General features: G+C 44.6%; 1 protein-coding gene across 2 annotated transcripts in view; it reads right to left on the reverse strand.

Annotated features, from left to right (window-relative positions):
• Window positions 1-20790, reverse strand: part of LOC141113281 (protein-glutamine gamma-glutamyltransferase E-like) — a 97625-nt gene extending 76835 nt beyond the window's left edge. For both annotated transcript variants that reach the window (XM_073606311.1, XM_073606309.1), the window contains exon 1: window positions 20645-20790. The gene's annotated coding sequence lies outside the window, so the exon portion shown is untranslated. The remainder of the gene's footprint in view (window positions 1-20644) is intronic.
• Window positions 20791-23169: the final 2379 nt, after the last annotated feature.

Here is a 23169-nt window from a genome sequence, read left to right on the forward strand (position 1 = left end):
GCAGGTGCTAGCAGGTATCTGGGCTGATCCCGCTAACACTGCGTTTTTGGGAACCCTAAACTGCTGGGGACGCTAGTATAGATCTGATCGGATCAGATATTGATCCGTTCAGATACTATACCACTAAGGGAGGTGTACGGTGCGTGCGTGGGTGTTAGCGGTACTGGCGCTAATCTGACGCTGCTTGGGGCTGGTGCTTGCCAGTTCACCAAAATACTACCAAAAAAACTGTTAGCGATCGCAGGGATCAGGCCTGACTCTGTGAACGCTGCAGTTATGCGTTTAGTGTTTTGTAAGTGTCAGTGATCGATCGATACTGCACTTGGGTGGGCTGGGCTGGGCCGGGCGGAGGGGCAAAACGCAGGTGCTAGCAGGTATCTGGGCTGATCCCGCTAACACTGCGTTTTTGGGAACCCTAAACTGCTGGGGACGCTAGTATAGATCTGATCGGATCAGATATTGATCCGTTCAGATACTATACCACTAAGGGAGCTGTACGGTGCGTGCGTGGGTGTTAGCGCTACTGGCGCTAACCTGACGCTGCCTGGGGCTGGTGCTTGCCAGTTCACCAAAATGCTACCAAAAAAACTGTTAGCGATCGCAGGGATCAGGCCTGACTCTGCGAACGCTGCAGTTATGCGTTTAGTGTTTTGTAAGTGACAGTGATCGATCGATACTGCACTTGGGCTGGGCCGGGCGGAGGGGCAAAACGCAGGTGCTAGCAGGTATCTGGGCTGATCCCGCTAACACTGTGTTTTTGGGAACCCTAAACTGCTGGGGACGCTAGTATAGATCTGATCGGATCAGATATTGATCCGATCAGATACTATACCACTAAGGGAGGCGTATGCTGCGTGCGTGGGTGTTAGCGGTACTGGCGCTAATCTGACGCTGCCTGGGGCGACGCATATCACCGCCGGGCGATCAGGGGGCTAAACCTTTATTCGGTAATAAACGGCGGGTGCCCTGACACTATGAAAAATAAACAAACTAACCAGCGTCACCCGTAACAGTTATACGGTGATCAGTGGTGAAAGGGTTAACTAGGGGGCAATCAAGGGGTTAAAACATTTATTTGGTAGTATATGGGGGTCCCTGACGCTATAAAACGCTGACGGCGAACCTAAATATTTAGGTCCTTAACTAGCGTCACCAGCGACACTAATACAGCGATCAGAAAAATGATCGCTTAGCGACACTGGTGACAGGGGGTGATCAAGGGGTTAAAACTTTATTAGGGGGGGTTAGGGGGGTATCCTAGACCTAAAGGGGGGGTAATACTAACTGTCCCAACACTGTAACTGTCACAAACTGACACCAATGCAGTAATCAGAAAAAAAAAACAAAAAAACTGCTGGTGTCAGTTTGTGACGGGGGGGGGTGATTCGGGGGGGATCGGGGGGCGATCGGGGGGGGGATCGGGGTGTTTTGTGTGCCTGGCATGTTCTACTGTGTGTGTGTAGTGTTGAGCCGAGGAGAGATGACATCATTTCCTTTGCTGCTGTTTAGCATACAGCAGCAAAGGAATGATGTGATTGGCCGGCGGCGATCGCGAGGGGGGGTCTCCCCCTCACCTCTGATCGCCGCTGGACAAAAGACGACCGCCTCGGGCACCGTATATGTACGTGATTTTGCCTGTCCGTGCCACCTTGCCGACGTAAATCGGCGTGAGGCGGTCGTCAAGTGGTTAAACTTCCCTCCTAAAAGTTTTTTTCCTTAAAACTCCCTCCTAAACTTGGGGTGCGTGTTATACGCCGGCGCGTGTTATACGCTGATAAATACGGTACTTAGAAAGTGTTGGCTGCAGTTGGGCTTTAATTTGTTTGTCTATTATTTAAAGTGCACCTAAGACTGGGTGACCACCAGAGTTGTTAACCTATTGCAGGAAATGGAAAAAATAAAGGGACTCAGAAAAACCAAACCTGCTGTGTTAAAATTCGTGACAGACCGCATCATGTATGCTATTTTTGCCATGAATTGACTGATTTTGACTAAGTGGAGACTCTCAATTTTGTTCATTATTTTTTTTTATTTAGGGTAGTTTAGATTATTGATTTAGTGTTTTTTTTGTGTGCTTGATCATTATTTGTGTACTGTCCCTTGCTCTATCACCTTAATGATCTGCTGAACCTGCAGCAAAAACCTAAAAAACTAACTTGTTAACAAAAGTGATGTGCCTATAAAATCAAATCCAAGGCTGAAATAATAATATATAAGCGACTAATGTTGTCATACAGCTTACAACATCACATAGCGTGAATATACACACAAAGTGCTCAAGTGCATATAAGTCCGTACTACTCTGACCACCCAGGATCAGTTTTCAGTGTCCTTAATACAGAGATAATAAACGTGATTTGATAGGTGACTGTGAATATAGCGATCTGCAGCAGTGATTATACTCAGGTGACCCCCCACCCCAAGGTAATGACCGCTCACCTAGCAATTTTTGGAATCATCAAAACGGATTCCAGGTCAGGTTGCAAGGTCCAAACACTGCTCAAAGATGTAACCTTCTCATATATAGGTATCAAAAAGAAACTTCCATAGTGTGATACCGTTTTAAAAGATTTTATTTACTGCAAACAAAGCCCTATTATAGGGTACTCACATGGGTCTGGTGCGTTAGTGCACTGCTCTATAGCATGCCTTAATAGCACCAAGCCGTGGATGAGATTGTGTGCTCCTACTCCATAAGACAGACCAGCTGCCTTCTGCGCCGTCGATACAAGGGAGGTACTTATACAAAAAATTACTCTAATGTAATCTTGGATAGCAGTAAAAACCTGCTCTTCCAAAACTAAGAATAAAAGTTTATTTCCCTGAGACACATGAAACAAATTATAAAGAAACGAGTACACACTAGTACCCCCATAGCAAGCAGCTTGCTATTGGGGCACTGGTCAAGGAGGAGGAGCCAGGAGTGCCGCCAGGGGGGACCCATGAAGAGGAGAATCTGGGCTGCTCTGTCAAAACCATTACACAGAGCAGGTAAGTATGTTTGTTTAAAAAAAAAACAAAACAAAGAAAACACACCTTTTAGAATCACTTTAATGAGTGAGAAAAAAAACGGAAACAAGTGTGGCAAAACTGCCCAGGGGCATTGTTGGCTGCTCTGAGGGAGGCAGCGGCAGTAGGGGTGGTTGTAAAAGATGCAATGTGCATTGGTGGATTGAAGGGTTGGTACCAAAAGGTCTCCAATCCCTGGGAGGAATGGTGTCCCAGTGAGGACGATGAAGAAAAAGGAGCATCTGCTGGTGTGCACAAAGCTGCCTAATGGCCTGTCCTATATTTACCTTAAGGTTAGGGACATGGAAAAAGGAGTGACTCAGCTGTCCTGTTGGTACAGATACTTCAGAAACTTACTAAAACATGTCTGGGAATTGTACAAACTGGACTTCCCATACAGCCCTGAGACCTTGTTCATGGTGATTGAAGCAGAGCAGCAACATACAATGCATACAAGACTGTGGTCTGGAAGCATCTTAAAGGTGCGCAAGTGGCTTCGGTCATTGGAGGGCTGCTCTTCCATTGTGAGTTCTATCGTGTGTATCTTGAATGGAACTATGAGTGCCACATACACACATACAACTGGACAAAGTGGTGGTGTTCAGGCCAAATAGCGTGCACTATTAATATCCCACTACTTCTGGGAATGGGAGAGAGGTGAGAGTTCCTGGACCCTAACTACTAGATGTAGTTTTGCTCCTGGCAGTCTGTTGCTTCTCCAAGTTTATGTTGTTACTATGTATAGACTGCATTTATGCATACTGTGTATGTCACTTTGGATGGTAGTTTGCTGATTTTTCATGCCTGACTATTTGCATATGCTGTTTACACAATGTCCTGATTAGTAACTGTTTGTGCATGTGCCAGGTGCATGATGTTCCATGCCTAGAGTTTTGTTTATTGTTTTAAAAAAAAATTATATACACTTTACTGCTGTTTATTATGGGTTATATAAGCCATCTTCCCTATTATGGGAAACCACTGTCACAGAGACAGGGGGAGGGACTGTTGGCAGTTGTTAGTGCCCATTTAAGTTTTGCCCCTCCTTTAGTGATGTAGTGGGTGGAGATGGTGCCCCTATAAATGCCAGCTGTGAATGGGGGTTGAGTGGAGTGGGCTATGTGAGCAGGTTACCCCTGTGCAGCATCATGTAGAGCAGCATCCTGGAGGAGAGAGTGAGAGTGCTCGGCTAGGAAGGACTGCTAAGTGGGACAATTTGGCACAATGTAGGGTGCAGATGGAGAGACCTTGCCACCTCTGACCTATAACTGCAGGTCTGCAGGCCTCGGGGCCTAGGACTGAGAATCACTATGGTGAGCTGAACCAGTATTGTGGGACTTATTAGGAAAAAGTGTGAAGATGGCTGAAATCAGATAACTAGTGTTCTGCACTGTCTAAGGACTGCTATCAGAATGTAATTTTGTGAAACTGGTGTTCTTCACTGCAAGACTATCAGTAAAGCTGGATACGCACTATAAAACTTTTGTTGTTCGATTTGCTTTAGATTTACCTTCAACTATGTAGTGCAAGGGCCTGCCTGATTGCATACAAATTAAAAGTGTTTAGGTTTGACCCTATATTATATGGTTTTGGTAAAGCTAAAGGAAAAAATCTAAAGAAGATTGTATGTATAGGGTGTATCCAGCTTTAGTCGGATGTGATATTAATCTGCAATGGAAATATGTACAAGAAGTGCTTAATGAATGCAGTAAACCGTTAAAATGCAATGGAGTGGACATTCCTATAACCACCTGCCGACCGCCTAACGACAATATACGTCAACAGAATGGCACGGGCAGGCAAAATCACGTACCTGGTACATGATTGCCTTCCCACGGGCAGGGGGTCCGATCAGCCCCCCCCCCCCGGTGCCAGCGGCGGTCAGCTTTGGTCTGGGAGCATTCAGAGATGAAGGGGAGGCCATCCGATCGTGGCCCCCCCCCCTCGCGATCGCTCCCAGCCAATGAGAATCCTCCCCTGCCTGTGTGTAGTACATCTCTCCTCGGCTCGCTTCCGTTCCGGTGTTCTGACATATAGTGTCCTCCTATCAGATAGTGTCCGCCCCGTACTGCGCAGGCGCAGCGCCTGCGCAGTACGGAGCAGCAGGAGATGCCGAAAATGTCCGAAGTTGATCAGCTGACCATCAGCTGTACACGGCGCTCGGGCACCTGTTAGCGATGGCTGTGTAAGAGGGCCCCTCGCGGGCTCGCTTTGCTCGCCACGCTTCGCTCGCCACGCTTCGGGCACGACCTCGCTGCGCTCGGCAACTATTTATTCTAACTCTATGTCCACTTGGATAGTAGGGAATGATCCTGGACATAGGGTAAGAATAAATGCGCAGGCGCCGTGTACAGCTGATGATCAGCGTCTCGTTTGTCCTCCGTACTGCGCCTGCGCAGTACAGGGCGGACACTTCTGGATAGGGGACTGTATTCAACAAGAGACCGGCGCCGAGGAGAGAAGACATCTGAGTGAGTGTAAAACACAAACACACACAGTAGAACATGCCAGGCACACTTTACATCCCCGATCCCCCCCCCGATCACCCCCTGATCACCCCCCAATCCCCCCCCCCTGTCACACTGACACCAAGCAGTTTTTTTTTTTTTTTTTTCTGATTACTGCATGGTGTCAGTTTGTGACAGTTAGAAGTGTTAGGGCAGTTAGTGTTAGCCCCCTTTAGGTCTAGGATACCCCCCTAACCCCCCCTAATAAAGTTTTAACATCTTGATCACCCCCTGTCGCCAGTGTCACTAAGCGATCATTTTTCTGATCGCTGTATTAGTGTCGCTGGTGACGCTAGTTAGGGATGTAAATATTTAGGTTCGCCGTCAGCATTTTATAGCGACAGGGACCCCCATATACTACCTAATAAATGTTTTAACCCCTTGATTGCCCCCTAGTTAACCCTTTCACCACTGATCACCGTATAAGTGTTACGGGTGACGCTGGTTAGTTCGTTTATTTTTTATAGTGTCAGGGCACCCGCCGTTTATTACCGAATAAAGGTTTAGCCCCCTGCGTCGCCCCAGGCAGCGTCAGATTAGTGCCAGTACCGCTAACACCCACGCACGCAGCATACGCCTCCCTTAGTGGTATACAGTAGTATCTGAACGGATCAATATCTGATCCGATCAGATCTATACTAGCGTCCCCAGCAGTTTAGGGTTCCTAAAAACGCAGTATTAGCGGAATCAGCCCAGATACCTGCTAGCACCTGCGTTTTGCCCCTCCGCCCGGCCCAGCCCAGCCCACCCAAGTGCAGTATCGATCGATCACTGTCACTTACAAAACACTAAACGCATAACTGCAGCGTTCGCAGAGTCAGGCCTGATCCCTGCGATCGCTAACAGTTTTTTTGGTAGCGTTTTGGTGAACTGGCAAGCACCAGCCCCAGGCAGCGTCAGGTTAGCGCCAGTACCGCTAACACCCACGCACGCATGCACCGTACACCTCCCTTAGTGGTATAGTATCTGAGCGGATCAATATCTGATCCGATCAGATCTTTACTGGCGTCCCCAGTAGTTTAGGGTTCCCAAAAACGCAGTGTTATCGGGATCAGCCCAGATACCTGCTAGCACCTGCGTTTTGCCCCTCCGCCCGGCCCAGCCCAGCCCACCCAAGTGCAGTATCGATTGATCACTGACACTTACAAAACACTAAACGCATAACTGCAGCGTTCGCAGAGTCAGGCCTGATCCCTGTGATCGCTAACAGTTTTTTTGGTAGCGTTTTGGTGAACTGGCAAGCACCAGCGGCCTAGTACACCCCGGTCGTAGTCAAACCAGCACTGCAGTAACACTTGGTGATGTGGAGAGTCCCATAAGTGCAGTTCAAGCTGGTGAGGTGGCAAGCACAAGTAGTGTCCCGCTGCCACCAAAAAGACAAACAAAGGCCCGTCGTGCCCATAATGCCCTTCCTGCTGCATTCGCCAATCCGAATTGGGAACCCACCGCTTCTGCAGCACCCGTACTTCCCCCATTCACATCCCCAACCAACCCACCGCTTCTGCAGCACCCGTACTTCCCCCATTCACATCCCCAACCAAATGCAGTCGGCTGCATGAGAGGCATTTTCTTTATGTCCTCCCGAGTACCCCTACCCAACGAACCCCCCCAAAAAAGATGTTGTGTCTGCAGCAAGCGCGGATATAGGCGTGACACCCGCTATTATCGTCCCTCCTGTCCTGACAATCCTGGTCTTTGCATTGGTGAATGTTTTGAACGCTACCATACACTAGTTGAGTATTAGCGTAGGGTACAGCATTCCACAGACTAGGTGCCATTTCACAGGGTCTCCCAAGATGCCATCGCATTTTGAGAGACCCGAACCTGGAACTGGTTACAGTTATAAAAGTTACAGTTACAAAAAAAAGTGTAAAAAAAAAAAAAAAAAAAAACCCAAACAAAAATATAAAATAAAAAAAAATAGTTGTCGTTTTATTGTTCTCTCTCTCTCTATTCTCTCTCTATTGTTCTGCTCTTTTTTACTGTATTCTATTCTGCAATGTTTTATTGTTATTATGTTTTATCATGTTTGCTTTTCAGGTATGCAATTTTTTATACTTTACCGTTTACTGTGCTTTATTGTTAACCATTTTTTTGTCTTCAGGTACGCCATTCACGACTTTGAGTGGTTATACCAGAATGATGCCTGCAGGTTTAGGTATCATCTTGGTATCATTATTTTCAGCCAGCGGTCGGCTTTCATGTAAAATCAATCCTAGTGGCTAATTAGCCTCTAGACTGCTTTTACAAGCAGTGGGAGGGAATGCCCCCCCCACCGTCTTCCGTGTTTTTCTCTGGCTCTCCTGTCTCAACAGGGAACCTGAGAATGCAGCCGGTGATTCAGCCGGCTGACCATAGAGCTGATCAGAGACCAGAGTGGCTCCAAACATCTCTATGGCCTAAGAAACCGGAAGCTACGAGCATTTTATGACTTAGATTTCGCCGGATGTAAACAGCGCCATTGGGAAATTGGGGAAGCATTTTATAGGAGGGGAGAGGAGAAATCTAGGGTCTAATAGACCCCAATTTTTTCAAAAAAGAGTACCTGTCACTACCTATTGCTATCATAGGGGATATTTACATTCCCTGAGATAACAATAAAAATGATTAAAAAAAAAAAAAATGAAAGGAACAGTTTAAAAATAAGATAAAAAAGCAAAAAAATAATAAAGAAAAAAAAAAGAAAAAAAAAGCACCCCTGTCACCCCCTGCTCTCGCGCTAAGGCGAACGCAAGCGTCGGTCTGGCGTCAAATGTAAACAGCAATTGCACCATGCATGTGAGGTATCACTGCAAAGGTCAGATCGAGGGCAGTAATTTTAGCAGTAGATCTCCTCTGTAAATCTAAAGTGGTAACCTGTAAAGGCTTTTAAAGGCTTTTAAAAATGTATTAATTTTGTTGCCACTGCATGTTTGTGCGCAATTATAAAGCATGTCATGTTTGGTATCCATGTACTCGGCCTAAGATCATCTTTTTTATTTCATCAAACATTTGGGCAATATAGTGTGTTTTAGTGCATTAAAATTTTAAAAAGTGTGTTTTTTCCCCCAAAAATGCGTTTGAAAAATCGCTGCGCAAATACTGTGTAAAAAAAAAAAATGAAACATCCACCATTTTAATCTGTAGGGCATTTGCTTTAAAAAAATATATAATGTTTGGGGGTTCGAAGTAATTTTCTTGCAAAAAAAAAATTTTTCATGTAATCAAAAAGTGTCAGAAAGGGCTTTGTGTTCAAGTGGTTAGAAGAGTGGGTGATGTGTGACATAAGCTTCTAAATGTTGTGCATAAAATGCCAGGACAGTTCAAACCCCCCCCCAAATGACCCCATTTTGGAAAGTAGACACCCCAAGCTATTTGCTGAGAGGCATGTTGAGTCCATGGAATATTTTATATTGTGACACAAGTTGCGGGAAAGAGACAAATTTTTTTTTTTTTTTTTTGCACAAAGTTGTCACTAAATGATATATTGCTCAAACATGCCATGGGAATATGTGAAATTACACCCCAAAATACATTCTGTTTCTTCTCCTGAGTGTGGGGATACCACATGTGTGGGACTTTTTGGGAGCCTAGCCGCGCACGGGACCCCGAAAACCAAGCACCGCCTTCAGGCTTTCTAAGGGCGTAAATTTTTGATTTCACTCTTCACTGCCTATCACAGTTTCGGAGGCCATGGAATGCCCAGGTGGCAACCCCCCCCCCCCAAATGACCCCATTTTGGAAAGTAGACACCCCAAGCTATTTGCTGAGTGGTATAGTGAGTATTTTGCAGACCTCACTTTTTGTCACAAAGTTTTGAAAATTGAAAAAAGAAAAAAAATTTTTTTTTCTTGTCTTTCTTCATTTTCAAAAACAAATGAGAGCTGCAAAATACTCACCATGCCTCTCAGCAAATAGCTTGGGGTGTCTACTTTCCAAAATGGGGTCATTTGGGGGGGGGGTTGTGCTACCTGGGCATTCCATGGCCTCCGAAACTGTGATAGGCAGTGAAGAGTGAAATAAAAAATTTACACCCTTAGAAATCCTGAAGGCGGTGATTGGTTTTCGGGGCCCTGTACGCGGCTAGGCTCCTAAAAAGTTCCACACATGTGGTATCCCCACACTCAGGAGAAGCAGCTAAATGTATTTTGGGGTGAAATTCCACATATGCCCATGACCTGTGTGAGCAATATATCATTTAGTGACAACTTTGTGCAAAAAAAAAAAAAAAAAAAGTGTCACTTTCCCGTAACTTGTGTCAAAATATAAAATATTCCATGGACTCAACATGCCTCAAAGCAAATAGCTTGGGGTGTCTACTTTCCAAAATGGGGTCATTTGGGGGGGGGGTTTATGCCATCTGGGCATTTTTTGGCCTTCAAACATGTGATAGGTAGTGAGGAGTAAAATCAAAAATTTACGCCCTTAGAAATCCTGAAGGCAGTGATTGGTTTTCGGGGCCCCGTACGCGGCTAGGCTCCCAAAAAGTCCCACACATGTGGTATCCCCATACTCAGGAGAAGCAGCTAAATGTATTTTGGGGTGCAATTCCACATATGCCCATGGCCTGTGTGAGCAATATATCATTTAGTGACAACTTTTTGTAATTTTTTTAAATTTTTTGTCATTATTCAATCACTTGGGACAAAAAAAATGAATATTCAATGGGCTCAACATGCCTCTCAGCAATTTCCTTGGGGTGTCTACTTTCCAAAAGGGGGTAATTTGTGGGGGTTTTGTACTGCCCTGCCATTTTAGCACCTCAAGAAACGACATAGGCAGTCATAAATTAAAGGCTGTGTAAATTCCAGAAAATGTAACCTAGTTTGTAGGCGCTATAACTTTTGCGCAAACCAATAAATATACACTTATTGACATTTTATTTACCAAAGACATGTGGCCGAAAACATTTTGGCCTAAATGTATGACTAAAATTGAGTTTATTGGATTTTTTTTAGAACAAAAAGTACAAAATATAATTTCTTTTCAAAATTTTCGGTCTTTTTCCGTGTATAGCGCAAAAAATAAAAATGGCAGAGATGATCAAATACCATCAAAAGAAAGCTCTATTTGTGGGAAGAAAAGGACGCAAATTTCGTATGGGTACAGCATTGCATGACCGCGCAATTAGCAGTTAAAAACGACGCAGTGCCAAATTGTAAAAAGTGCTCTGGTCAGGAAGGGGGTAAATCCTTCTGGGGCTGAAGTGGTTAATCAGGGTAACATGCCTCTGGCTGGTAATGTGATAGTATGTGGGTCTCTGGATGGGAGAAATCTGACATAAGATGGTGAAATTGCTTCTATACGACAGGTTTGTGGTTGCTCTGTCCAAGGAAGAAGCAGTGGGGACCTGGGACAGCGTGGTGGGAAGCACTTTCCTGTCCAGGTCCCTTACACATGCACTGCTTGTTACAAATAAACAGAAGTGAGAGGGGGAAAAGCAGAGGTTTGGGTGCTCACAGAAGACATTGCAAGGAGACAGAAAAACACAGTAAGAAATAATTCCATGAAAACACAGGCCCATTAAAGTGGAGCTCAACCTAAAACAGGAAGTTCCGCTTTAAGTCCTCCTCAGCTCCTTTTTCTGAAATGGAGCTTTTGGGGAGGAGGAAGGGAGCGTGTACTCGATTTTGACAGGTACCCGCTCCCACTTCTGCTCCAACCGCCTACAATTTTTTGTAGCTGCTGGCTTTTAATTATTACATAGGGGACTGGAGCTCCTCTATAACTAGTGGATGTGGTTGGGTTATTTTTAGAGAGTAAGGATATCCTTTAGTGTCACTTAAATTCCTGATAAAATATAAATACAGCGCTTTTGAAGTTCATATCTGTTGGAGATGAAAGAGTTCATGGATAAGGATCCAGTAAGTGCAGTTCCACACAGAAAGGTGCTATGAGATGTCCACCACCAATAGCAGAAGTACACACTGACCCTTACCCTATATGATGGACCACTTTGCCAAAATCAGTCAAAAATGCTTAGTTACAATCAACTCCAAATTTCAATATCCACAAGACCTCCTGGTGTCTGTATTCCTCAGGCTATGGCACACTCCATCAAAGACAGGGCCTCAGATCATGCAGGATATAGGAAATGCAATAAGACACTTCATTGAGCAGTAATAATGATAACATTTAATAAAAACCACCAAAGTACTCACAAACTGTATTGGGTAAAACCAACCAACAAAATGGCCGACTACCATACATGGTGATGTCACGTGATCAAGTTCCATCCAATGCGTTTCATCATACACAGATGTCATCGGGGCCTTATCCTTGAACTTTTTAATCTCCTACAGATATGGACTTCATTCGTTCTTAATGCAAAAGTGCTTTTTTTGTTGTTGTTTTATACCTGGAAAACCTTGCTAGCTGCTTTTGCTTGAGTGTTTTAGGATATTATGAGCGCAGGTGTATTGTGTTTTACTACTTAAATTCCTAAATTGACTGAGGGAACAAAAGGGCCGAATGCAGCCGAAGATCATCAGTGTGATTGTCTCTCTTAGTGAGTGTCCTTGTGTATATGGTAGAAGTGGCGGACTGACCATTGAGCCACTCGGGCACTGCCCGAGGGCCCTGGGTCACTAGAGGGCCCCATCAGGGTTGCCAGCCTCAGTAAAACCAGGGACAGTATGTATAAATCTGTGTTTTTTTTACATCTGTCTGTGTATACTGTGTGTACATGTATGTGTATACTGTGTGATTGTATACTGTGTGTGTGTATACTGTGTGGCCCCATAATCTCTGATTGCCTGGGGGCCCCATGATCTCCTATTGCCCGGGGGCCCCATGAGTTATCAGTCCGCCCCTGGTAGGAATATTAGATTGTAAGCTTCTTCTTGGTTAGGAATTGAATGGTGCAATGTTCTTTGTAAGGTAATACAGAATATACTGGTGTATAAGAGTTTCATGGGTTCAGTAAATATGTTTGTGTGTCTCAAAAAAGCTGCTGGCCCAACCTAAATTTCAGTTGTTGTTATGAATTGGCTGGTTGCGATATTGTTCTTATGCTTTGATCCATCTATCTCAAATCCTTTTTGTTGTTGCTGTGATTTGTTATGAATAATATAGTTTATATACCTCACCGATTGAAATCTCTGAAATGGAAAACAGTCCACCCAAAACTTTTTTAATTCAGATGAAATAGTCTTATTGAATCACATACTGGCTTTCCATATCTTGTTGAGAGTTCAGTGTTGAAGTTTATTAGATGCATTCATGATGCTGTATGTACAATGGCTGAGCAAATTTTGATCCATCTTTGGCTGGCCCTGCTTGACAGAGATTGATCTTAACAAATTACTTTTGTCAAATGGGAATGTTGGAAAATTTTAATTTGATCTGTGGCTGCAGGCAATTGGCTGCACCGCTGATCAGTGTATTCAGACGGAGGAGTTCCCATTGTCAGAATACAATGGCGCGGCAGGGAGGATTTCTCCACCCAACTTGCAGCCTTATGTCGGCCATACACGGTTCGAATTTCGAAAGAATTTTCTTTCGAAAATCGTATCAAAGAATTTTCGTACAAATTTCGCACCAATAATGGGCTGCAACAACGGCCAATTTTCGTGCCGCAATCAAATTTGAGGAATCGGACATGTTGGAAATTTTTTGAAAAACAAACCATTTTCTAATCAATGGTGGGTGAATCGTTCGAGAAATGTCATAAGAAAATAAAATGTACAGAGAGAAAAGAAGATTCCCACCCACAAATATTCTTTTCTGTAGCTACATGAGGTAAAATTGAAGGCTTGGTCGGCCAAATTTCGAAAATCAATGGTGGCATCATCGGATCACAAAAAAAAAAGCTTTCAGATTTTCAAAAGAAAACTTGTTTGAAATTTGACCATGTATGGCCTGCATTAGGCCTCTTTCACGTGATCAGTCCAATTGCATCCACCTGTCTGTTTTTCAGGTGGACCTGATCGAACCTTCCATTCGTTTCTATGGAGAGGCAGATGTAAATGGACTTGTGTCAATTTATACCCACTTACTTCCAAGCCAAACCAGTCCGCTAAAATAAAAAAGAAGGGGATCCGTTCCCCTTCCATCTAGAAGATCTGATCGGTGGACAGCCGATCTGCTTACACCCGGCCACTCATAGTGTAGAAAAGGAGTGGAAAAGGACCTGTCATCCGCCCGTTCTGCTCTGCTTAGCAGCGGATCAGTGGACAGATCCCCGCTGAGCAAACCAGAGTCAACTGGAGTCCAGCCCATATGAAAGGGGTCTTAGTTTGGTTTTCTTCTTTTTGTAAACAAGGCGGATCCCTGGTCTGACAGGGGAGGAGAAAGAGATCAGCTGTTCCTAGTGATCAGGAACAGCGATCTCTCTTCTCCCAGCCAGTCCGTCCCCCATACAGTTAGAAACACCTCCCTAAGGAACACTTAACCTCTTGATCTCCCCCTAGTGTTAACCCCTTTCTTGCCAGTGTCATTTACACAGTGATCAGGGCATTTTTATAACACTGATCACTGCATTGGTGTCACTGGTCACCAAAAAGTGTTACTTAGGGTCAGATGTGTCTGCCGCAATGTCACAGTCCCACTAAAAATCGCAGATCGCCGCCATTACTAGTAAAAACAATAAAAAAATAAAGTCCCTAAATCTTTCCCCTATATTGTAAACTCTATAATTTTTGCACAGACCAATCAAATATACGCTTATTGTGATTTTTTTTAACCAAAAATATGTAGCAGAATACACATTGGCCTAAACTGATGAATACATTTTTTGTTTTTTTTATATATATATTTTTTGTATATGTATTATAGCAGAAAAAAAAAAAAATGTTTTTTTTTTTTTTTTTCAAAATTGTCGCTCTTTTTTTGTTTATAGCGCAAAAAATAAAAACCGCAGAGGTGATCAAATACCACCAAAAGAAAGCTCTATTTGTGGGAAAAAAACAAACATGAATTTTGTTTGGGTACAGCGTCGCACGACCGCACAATTGTCAGTTAAAGCGACGCAGTGCTGTATTGCAAAAAATGGCCTGGTCATTAACCATTTAAGGACCGAGCCTCTTTCTGAGATTTGGTGTTTACAAGTTAAAACCATTTTTTTTTTTTGCTAGAAAATTACTTAAAACCCCCAAACATTATATATATTTTGTTCTAACACTCTAGAGAATAAAATGGCGGTCGTTGCAATGCTTTCTGTCAAAACGTATTTGCGCAGCAGTCTTACAAACGCACTTTTTTGAATTAAAAAATAAGATGACAGTAAAGTTAGCCCAATTTTTTTTTTTCAAATTGCGCCCGCTCGTGGAATGGCGACAAACTTTTACCCTTAAAAACCTCCATAAGCAACGTTTAACCTCTTCCCGCCCGGCCTATAGCGGATTGACGTCAAGGAAGTGGTTCCGTTATCCTGACTGGGCGTCATATGACGTCCAGCAGGATAACATGCCGCCGCGAGCCTGGGCGCGCATCGCGGCGATCGGTGGATCGGTGTGTCAGCCTGTGGCGGAGGCTCTTTATCACGTGATCAGCCGTGTCCAATCACGGCTGATCACGATGACAATAAGAAGAGCTGTTGATCGGCTTTTCCTCACTTGCGTCTGACAGACGCGAGTAGAGGAGAGCTGATCGGCGGCTCTCCTGACAGGGGGGATTGTTTATCAGCGCAGCCCCCTCAGATCACCACACTGGACCACCAGGGATCGCCACTAGGACCACCAGGGAAGGGGCAACATGTGGATGGCCAGGTATGTACCCCATGGCCATTCACATGTGTCCAATGTGCCCATACTGTGCCAATCAGTGCCCACAAATGGGCACTGATTGGCACCATTATGTTTCAGTTATGCCCAGCAATGCCACCAATAAATTTTATCAGTGCCACCAATCAGTGTCATCAGTGCCACCTGTCATTGCCCATCGGTATCACCTGTCAGTGCCCATCTGTGCCCATCTGTGCCCATCAGTGCCCATCAGTGCCACCTATCAGTGCCACCCATAAGTACCCATCAGTGCCACCCATATGTACCAATCAATGCCACCTACGAGTGCCCATCAGTGCCACCTATGAGTGCCCATCAGTGCCGCATACCAGTGCCGCCTATCAGTGCCCATCAGTGCCACCTATCAGTGCCCATTAGTGCCGCCTATCAGTGCCGATCAGTGCCGCCTATCAGTGCCTATCATCAGTGCCCATCAGTGCCACCTCATTGGTGCCACCTCATCGGTGCCCATCAGTGCCGTCGTATCAGTGCCCATCAGTGCAGCCATATCAGTGCCCAACATTGAAGAAGAAAACGTACTTACTTACAAAAAATTTTAACAGAAACAAAGAAAAACTTGTTTTATTTCAAAATTATCGGTCTTTTTTTATTTGTTGCACAAAAAATAAAAACCACAGAGGTGATCAAATACCACCAAAAGAAAGCTTTATTTGTGGGAACAAAATGATAAAAAAATTTGTTTGGGTACAGTGTAGCATGACCGCGCAATTGTCATTCAAATTGCGACAGCGCTGAAAGCTGAAAATTGGCTTGGGCGGGAAGGTGTCTAAGTGCCTGGTATTGAAGTGGTTAAAAAATTCTACAGGTTGCATGTTTAGATTTACAGAGGAGGTCTAGGGCTAGAATTATTGCTCTTGCTCTACCGATTGCGGCAATACCTCAAATGTGTGGTTTGAACACCGTTTTCATATGCGGGTGCTGCTCACTTATGAGTTCGCTTCTGCACGCAAGCTCGGCGGGACGGGGCGCTTTTAAAAAAAAAAAATTTCTTATTTATTTTACCTTTTATTTTATTTTTTACACTGTTCTTTTAAAAAAAAATGGTGTCACTTTTATTCCTTTTTCAAGGAATGTAATCATCCCTATAATAGACAAAAAGCATGACAGGACCTCTTAAATATTTACACTAAAATGCAATAAAAAAATCTTTTAAGAGGTATGCAGTGGTATGGAGATGGGTGGGGGCCATCTTCCCCTCACTTGTCTCTATGCCATGCCAGGGACAGGACACGATCGCCTCCGCTGATACCGACGGCTCCGGTAAGGGGTGGAGGACGGCGGGCGGTTTGGAAGTTGTTAGGGGGTAAATCCTTCCGGGGCTTGAGTGGTTTATTTGGCTGTTGCTGTGTGCATGCAGCCTATGTTACACTATGGGGATGCAGAAGCTGTACAAACACAGCCACGGGTATGCACTTGGGGCCACTAACTAGCCACATCTGCACACTTATCAAATTAGGACCTGTGGCTGTGTTCATGCAGCCACTGCATCATCATAGAACAACAGGCGGCTCCAACTGCGCAAACAAATCTCTCATTCACACTGTAAATGTTTTTAAATGATTCTTTACAATGTTTTTAAAATGTATTTTAAAAATTTACCTTTACATTTTTTAACCTTTTTTTACAGGGTGAGGGGGAATTAGACCTCTGACATCTCCCCTTTGAACAAGAGATAAAAATTGAGGACACAGATTCTTCAGTTCCTTTCTCTGTAGCCTCAGCTGCACTGAAGATGAATTAACAATACACAGAGTCTCCAGTTCATTCATAAACTGAAGCAGAGTAAACACATGGCCTGGGCACATAGGGGGGAATGTGGGCAGCACAGGGATGGGGATTGTGGGGCAGGTCGAAAGGACAGTTACAGAACAATGCACTCTGTGTCTCCTCCACCAGCAGCTGAAAGCTGATGGAAGGGAAAGGGGGAGAAATCGGCTTCCAGTTGCTGGAGGGAGAGACAGTGTATCATTCTGTAACTGCCCTCCCGTAATGTCACACCTGGCCCCCCTGTGTGCCCGGACCCCCTACAGGTGGACTGATGGTCCCCCCTTGTTAATGGCCCTGGCTGGGCACTCTCTAGTTCTGGCCATGCGAATCTTTGCCTGTTAAGGGCTCCATTTGGTTTTACCACTATTGGATGATAAGAGTGGCGATAGCAGTGTCACTTCTCCTGCTAACTAGGAGCTGGAGGTGGTTAGAAAGCAGTGGGGAGGGGAAGAGAGCTGGAGAGAGATGCAGGCTTTGTTCAGTCCTCCGCCAGCTCCTTCCTCTGACCATGAGTGGTCCATGCAGCCTTGCCGCATCTCCATGAAATGAGTATTGGCCTGGAGTAAAGGTAAGTGAAGGAGGGAGGGGGGAGACTGAGCTTATTGAGTTATTCTATTAATGTCACTATTATTATCACTATTGTCATTCTTATTGTCACAGTTGTCACTGTTATTGTCTCTCATATTGTTACAATTGCTCAGTTGATGCTGTTAAGTTTGCCTGTTTTTTGCCCAAATATTCTCAGGATTGCCCATTTGTTGCCCATGTATAGCTACTATGGTCTATTTGGTGCAACATATTCAAATAATTGCTCGTTTGTAGTCCAAGTTTTGTCAAGAATGTCTCCTTCATTTTTTATTTATTTTTTTTCTTTCATATTGTCAACTTAGCTATATGTGCTTGGAGGACCATATGACTCCACAATTTTATTCTCTGCAGGCCTATCGCTACCAAACTGCAACACTGTTAGCTTCATATTTGGTTAAGGTTATGTTTGTGCCAATGTTATACCATTGCAGCTATTAGCCTCTTCCCCGCTCTGCCTTTCATTCACTGAAGGCTTGTCACTATTAAACCACAGTGCTAATTTAATATCCCTGCAAGTCTGTCACTATAAAACTGCAGAACCGTTAGCTCCACATTTGGCCATAGTGCACTAGGATCACTGCTTTTAAACCATTACCATTTTGAACAAATAACTATTTCCAAGCCAACATTAACGTTTTTATGGAACAATCTATAATTTCTGAAATTATCCCTTTTGATTTGGCTTGCCTTTCTCCATAAAAGCTCCATAAACCTTTCACGCTGAAAATAATAAGGTTGGTCGATTCCAAATCCTATTAAAGAACTGGATGTATATGCCCAACTCTCTAACTATATAAAATTAACTTTTCAAAATCCGAGGCTATGAATGTTATGGTCACCCCCCCCCCCCCCCCCCCCCCAACACACACACACTGATTAAGCAACCTGCAATCAAACTTTCCATTTAAAAGGGGTATGGGGAAACTGAAATATTTGGGGATTTTTCTCACCCAAACCCTGGCCACAATGTTCAGAGAAAACTTTCCTCCCCTGCTCTCCTCTATTCGTAAGGACTTGTGAAAGTGGCAACTGGCGTTGCACACCTGGTTAAAGGGAATTGCAGTTTCTATGGGCGGACTGCCCAGCCCCAATCAAGGCAGATAACCTCAGTATGCCGAAACAATTCGAAGGAATGGGCATTTCCTACCCAGTGCCTTACTTTTAATTTTTCCATTTGGTCAGGGTTCTAGACTGATGCAAGCACGCAAACTTTAAGAGCTCTGTCTCCTGTTCCCCTGCAAGCATTCTCATGGTTGTCAGATTCTTGTCCCACTGCCTTCAGAGATCAATCGATCATTGGAGCCACCTTCAAAGTCATTTTTTTAAACCAACCCTAAAGTGAATAATGCGTATGTCACCTTGCCTATGTTTCCCATCATAGGAAACCCAGAATTCCCACCCAGGCTTAGTGACCTCAAGTTTCAGCCAACTTTTATGGCAAACCACTTTCAATTGAAAGATTTTCATGCCGATGCCACATGGAAACCTGTTCAAGCCATACAGTTGATGTGGACCCCTCTTTACCTTCATGGCAGGCATTTCAAGTCATACACCACCTCATCCCTCCATTTGCAGAAGGTCATCCCTGCACACCCTTCAAACTTAGTTTTACACACACACCTCGGGCTTTCGACACAGTGTTTCACTCCCCTTGTTTTATGCTCCGCACCTCTCCGGATGGATACACTCCTACCTTCATCTCAGACTAGGAGACTCCTTCCGCTATGGACCGGAAGGAGTTTATCTTGCAAGTCCTCTATCTCTTTGAGACTACAAGAATCTGGTTATAAGCACCTAACCCGATAGTATAAGGATCTGGTGAAACTGTATCACATGTTCCCGAATGTAGATCCTACTGGCTGGAGGTGCAGAATCTCGTGAGGCACCTTACTCAAAGTTTTTCGGTCACGTCTACGGATCTGCCCCTTCTGGGACGATTTCTACGCCCTAACCCAGAACCACACAACCCTAACTTTGGACCAGGACCCAGCCGTCTGTCTACTGCATCTTAGCACGCTTTGTAAACAGAAATATCACCACTCTCTGATGCAACACTTGGTCAGTGCAGCCAGGCCCTGTATATTGGCACACTGGAAATCAACCACACCCCCACTGTAGATCAATGGCTGATATCAGTATTATGCAGGTGGAGCGCCCTACCTCTTCTTTGAGGAGACAGGAGGCCCACTTCAAAAAAACATAGTTCTCCTGGTCCCAATTCACTTTCTCTGATAATTATAAAGAGCTCCTTGAGTGCTACACCGTACTAGACCAAGGGGGTAGTCCCCCCCCCCACTCCCACACCCTATTTTCCCCTATCTTTCTTCTTTTTCCCCTTTCCCAGTTTTGTAGTTTCACATATCTCTAAGTTCTCTCTTAGGGAGATTTTTTGGCAGAGGGCATTAAGCCTCCCCTCCGTTGACATGCGTTCAGTCCACAAGTGGAACTTCATACTTCCCCTTTGCAGACCTATGATGGGCGGTCCCACCTCGGACAGTTGTTCCTTAAAGCAGCACACTCATTTGTACTCCTTCCTACTTCTCTGAGGTGACATTTTATACAACTATTACTATGCAACTTCTTTGTATGCGAACCATTGTTGGTGACTTGAAGATGGTTTCTCCTATTCTGTGTAAATTCTTTATTTTGTCACCAAAAATAAAGAATTTTTAAAAAAATTATAAGGTTGATGTATGCAACGACTTGTGTTGCAAATGTAAATTACATAAAACCTGACGCATGTATGTTCCACAAGATCAGCACGTGTCATCAAGTTCATATGAAGGGCAATTCGTAATTGTACCATGATTAATTCAACAGTCACATTTCATAGCTCTCAAAAAGTTCAACCTTATTAAATTTAACATATTCTACTATATGATTATTATCTTTCCTGGTAAGGAATTTTGTAGAGCTAGTTTTTACATATTGATGGGCAGGGTTGAAGATTATAAAATCATGTCATGCAGACATGCTGTGCTTGTTTTCTGACTACCTTAAAGTTCATTGCACATTTTATTGATTGTGTTGTGTGTTAAATCTAGCACTCACCTCCTATCTTCATGCAGTGTATCCATTCCCAATGAATCATGGAAGTTCTTCTGTGCCCCTTCTTCCTTCTTGTGATGAATGCAGCTATTGTGTTGTGAGGGAACGCCTTTTAAAACCGCACCAGAGCAACTAAAAATACAAGTGTGAGTCACATTCCTGTATCAACGTGCCGCACAAGCACAATATTACTTTATGGATAAACTCTAGGGAAACGGCTACATACTAAGCTGAAAAACAAATATTTGAAGGATATTACATGCCATATAGTTGTAATTCTGTTCAGCGACTCTAACCCTTTGACAATGCTAGGGTCTAGCATCCAATTGCTAGACCCAAGCATTGTCACATGATCGGGGTAGTGATGTCACAGCTACTCTTAGCACCCAACTAGCGCTCCTGCTCCTCCCCCTTCCAGCATCCGGGTTTTGGCTATGGCATTCTCCCTGTCTTTGACCACCTGCAAGCTGATTGATGTGGTCATTCTCTGGGTGGAAACTCAAACCTGCTATAAGCCAGCTAAACCCTCACTTGGATGCTTGTGATAGAGAGTGATAGGTGTGTTATTCCTGATCAAGCCCCCCTGTCTGTCTGCCCTGCTCTGCTAGATTGGATTTCCCTGTATATGATCTCGGACCGGATTTTGGGCTATTCCCTGAACTCAGCCTGTCTTTTACCTGGACTGTCATTGAACCACGCTACCTGCCTGCTTACCACAAGTACTGGATTTCTTTGCTTACTTTGTGCCTGCCCGGTTGTGATAGCCAGGGATTATGGCATTGTGTATAAGTCCTGGGGGCAACCAAGTACCGGTAGGCCTGCTTGTCTTATGGGAAAGGGGGCTGCTATAGGTGAAGAACACAGTAGCCAGCTACAGTGACTGACCACTTGCTTTGAGGTAGACATGACAAACACCAACTGTCACTAGGGATTTTACTGCAGGCTGTAACAGATGCAGGAGTAGTGGCAAGGAAGCACTGGCAAGGTACAGAGGCGTAACTAGAACCTTCAGGGCCCCGGTGCAAGAAACCATGATGGGCCCCCCTTCCTTCTGAGCCCCAGGCTTCCAATTTTAGGAGGGTGTCCATGGACATCCTCCCAAAACCGTGCTTCCTGCATGACCCCTGGGACATGCATCCAGTGCAATCACATCGGCCCTTTACCATGTGATCAGCTGATCACTTGTAAACAGACTTGCGGTTATCCACAGCCCTTTCCTCACACGCTGTGTCTGTGTTAGGAAAGGACTGCCGTTAACTGTCATGAATGTCAGTAAATTGTTTACACTGATAATCAGTGCCCCAATCATCAGTGCCATCTATCAGTGCTGCCCATCAGTGCTCATTAATGCCGCCTATTAGTGCCATCAATTCTGCCTATCAGCACCACCTATCAGTGCTCATTAATGCCGCCTAACAGCGTCCATCAGTGCCACCTATCAGTACTCTTCAATTCTGCCCATCAAAGCCCATCAATACTGCATTTCAGTTCTGCCTATCAGTCTTCCTCAGTGCCCATCAGTACCACCTATCAGTGCAGCCTATCAGTGCACATTAGTGCCTCCTATCAGTGCTGTCTATCAGTGCTCATCAATGTGGCCTATCAGTGCTCATCAGTGCCTCCTTTCAGTGCTCATCAGTGCCTCCTATCAGTGCCCATCAGTGCCTCCTATCAGTGCCCATAAATGCCTCCTATCAGTGTCCGTCAGTGCCTTTTATCAGTGTCCATCAGTGCCTTCTATCAGTGCTCATCAGTGCCTTCTATCAGTGCTCATCAGTGCCGTCTATCAGTGCTCATCAGTGCCTTCTATCAGTGCTCATCAGTGCCCAACAGTGGATTCTATCAGTGCTCATCAGTGCCTTCTATCAGTGCTCATCAGTGCCTTCTATCAGTGCTCATCAGTGCCGTCTTTCAGTGCTCATCAGTGCCCATCAGTGCCTTCTATCAGTGCTTATCAGTGTCGTCTATCAGTGCTCATCAGTGCCTTCTATCAGTGCTTATCAGTGCCCATCAATGCCGTCTATCAGTACTCATCAGTGCCTTCTATCAGTGCTTATCAGTGCCCATCAGTGCCTTCTATCAGTGCTCATCAGTGCCTTCTATTAGTGCTCATCAGTGCCTTCTATCAGTGCTCATCAGTGCCCACCAGTGCCCATCAGTGCGTTCTATCAGTGCTTATCAGTGCCTGCTATTAGTGCTCATCAGTGCCTTCTATCAGTGCTCATCAGTTCCTTCTATTAGTGCTCATCAGTGCCTTCTATTAGTGCTCATCAGTGCTCATCAGTGCCTTCTATTAGTGCTCATCAGTGCCTTCTATTAGTGCTCATCAGTGCTCATCAGTGCCTTCTATTAGTGCTCATCAGTGCTCATCAGTGCCTTCTATTAGTGCTCATCAGTGCCTTCTATTAGTGCTCATCAGTGCCTTCTATTAGTGCTCATCAGTGCCTTCTATTAGTGCTCATCAGTGCTCATCAGTGCCTTCTATTAGTGCTCATCAGTGCTCATCAAAGCCTTCTATTAGTGCTCAT

This window comes from Aquarana catesbeiana, linkage group LG12, assembly GCF_042186555.1.
Source record: "Aquarana catesbeiana isolate 2022-GZ linkage group LG12, ASM4218655v1, whole genome shotgun sequence".
NCBI lineage: Eukaryota > Metazoa > Chordata > Amphibia > Anura > Ranidae > Aquarana > Aquarana catesbeiana.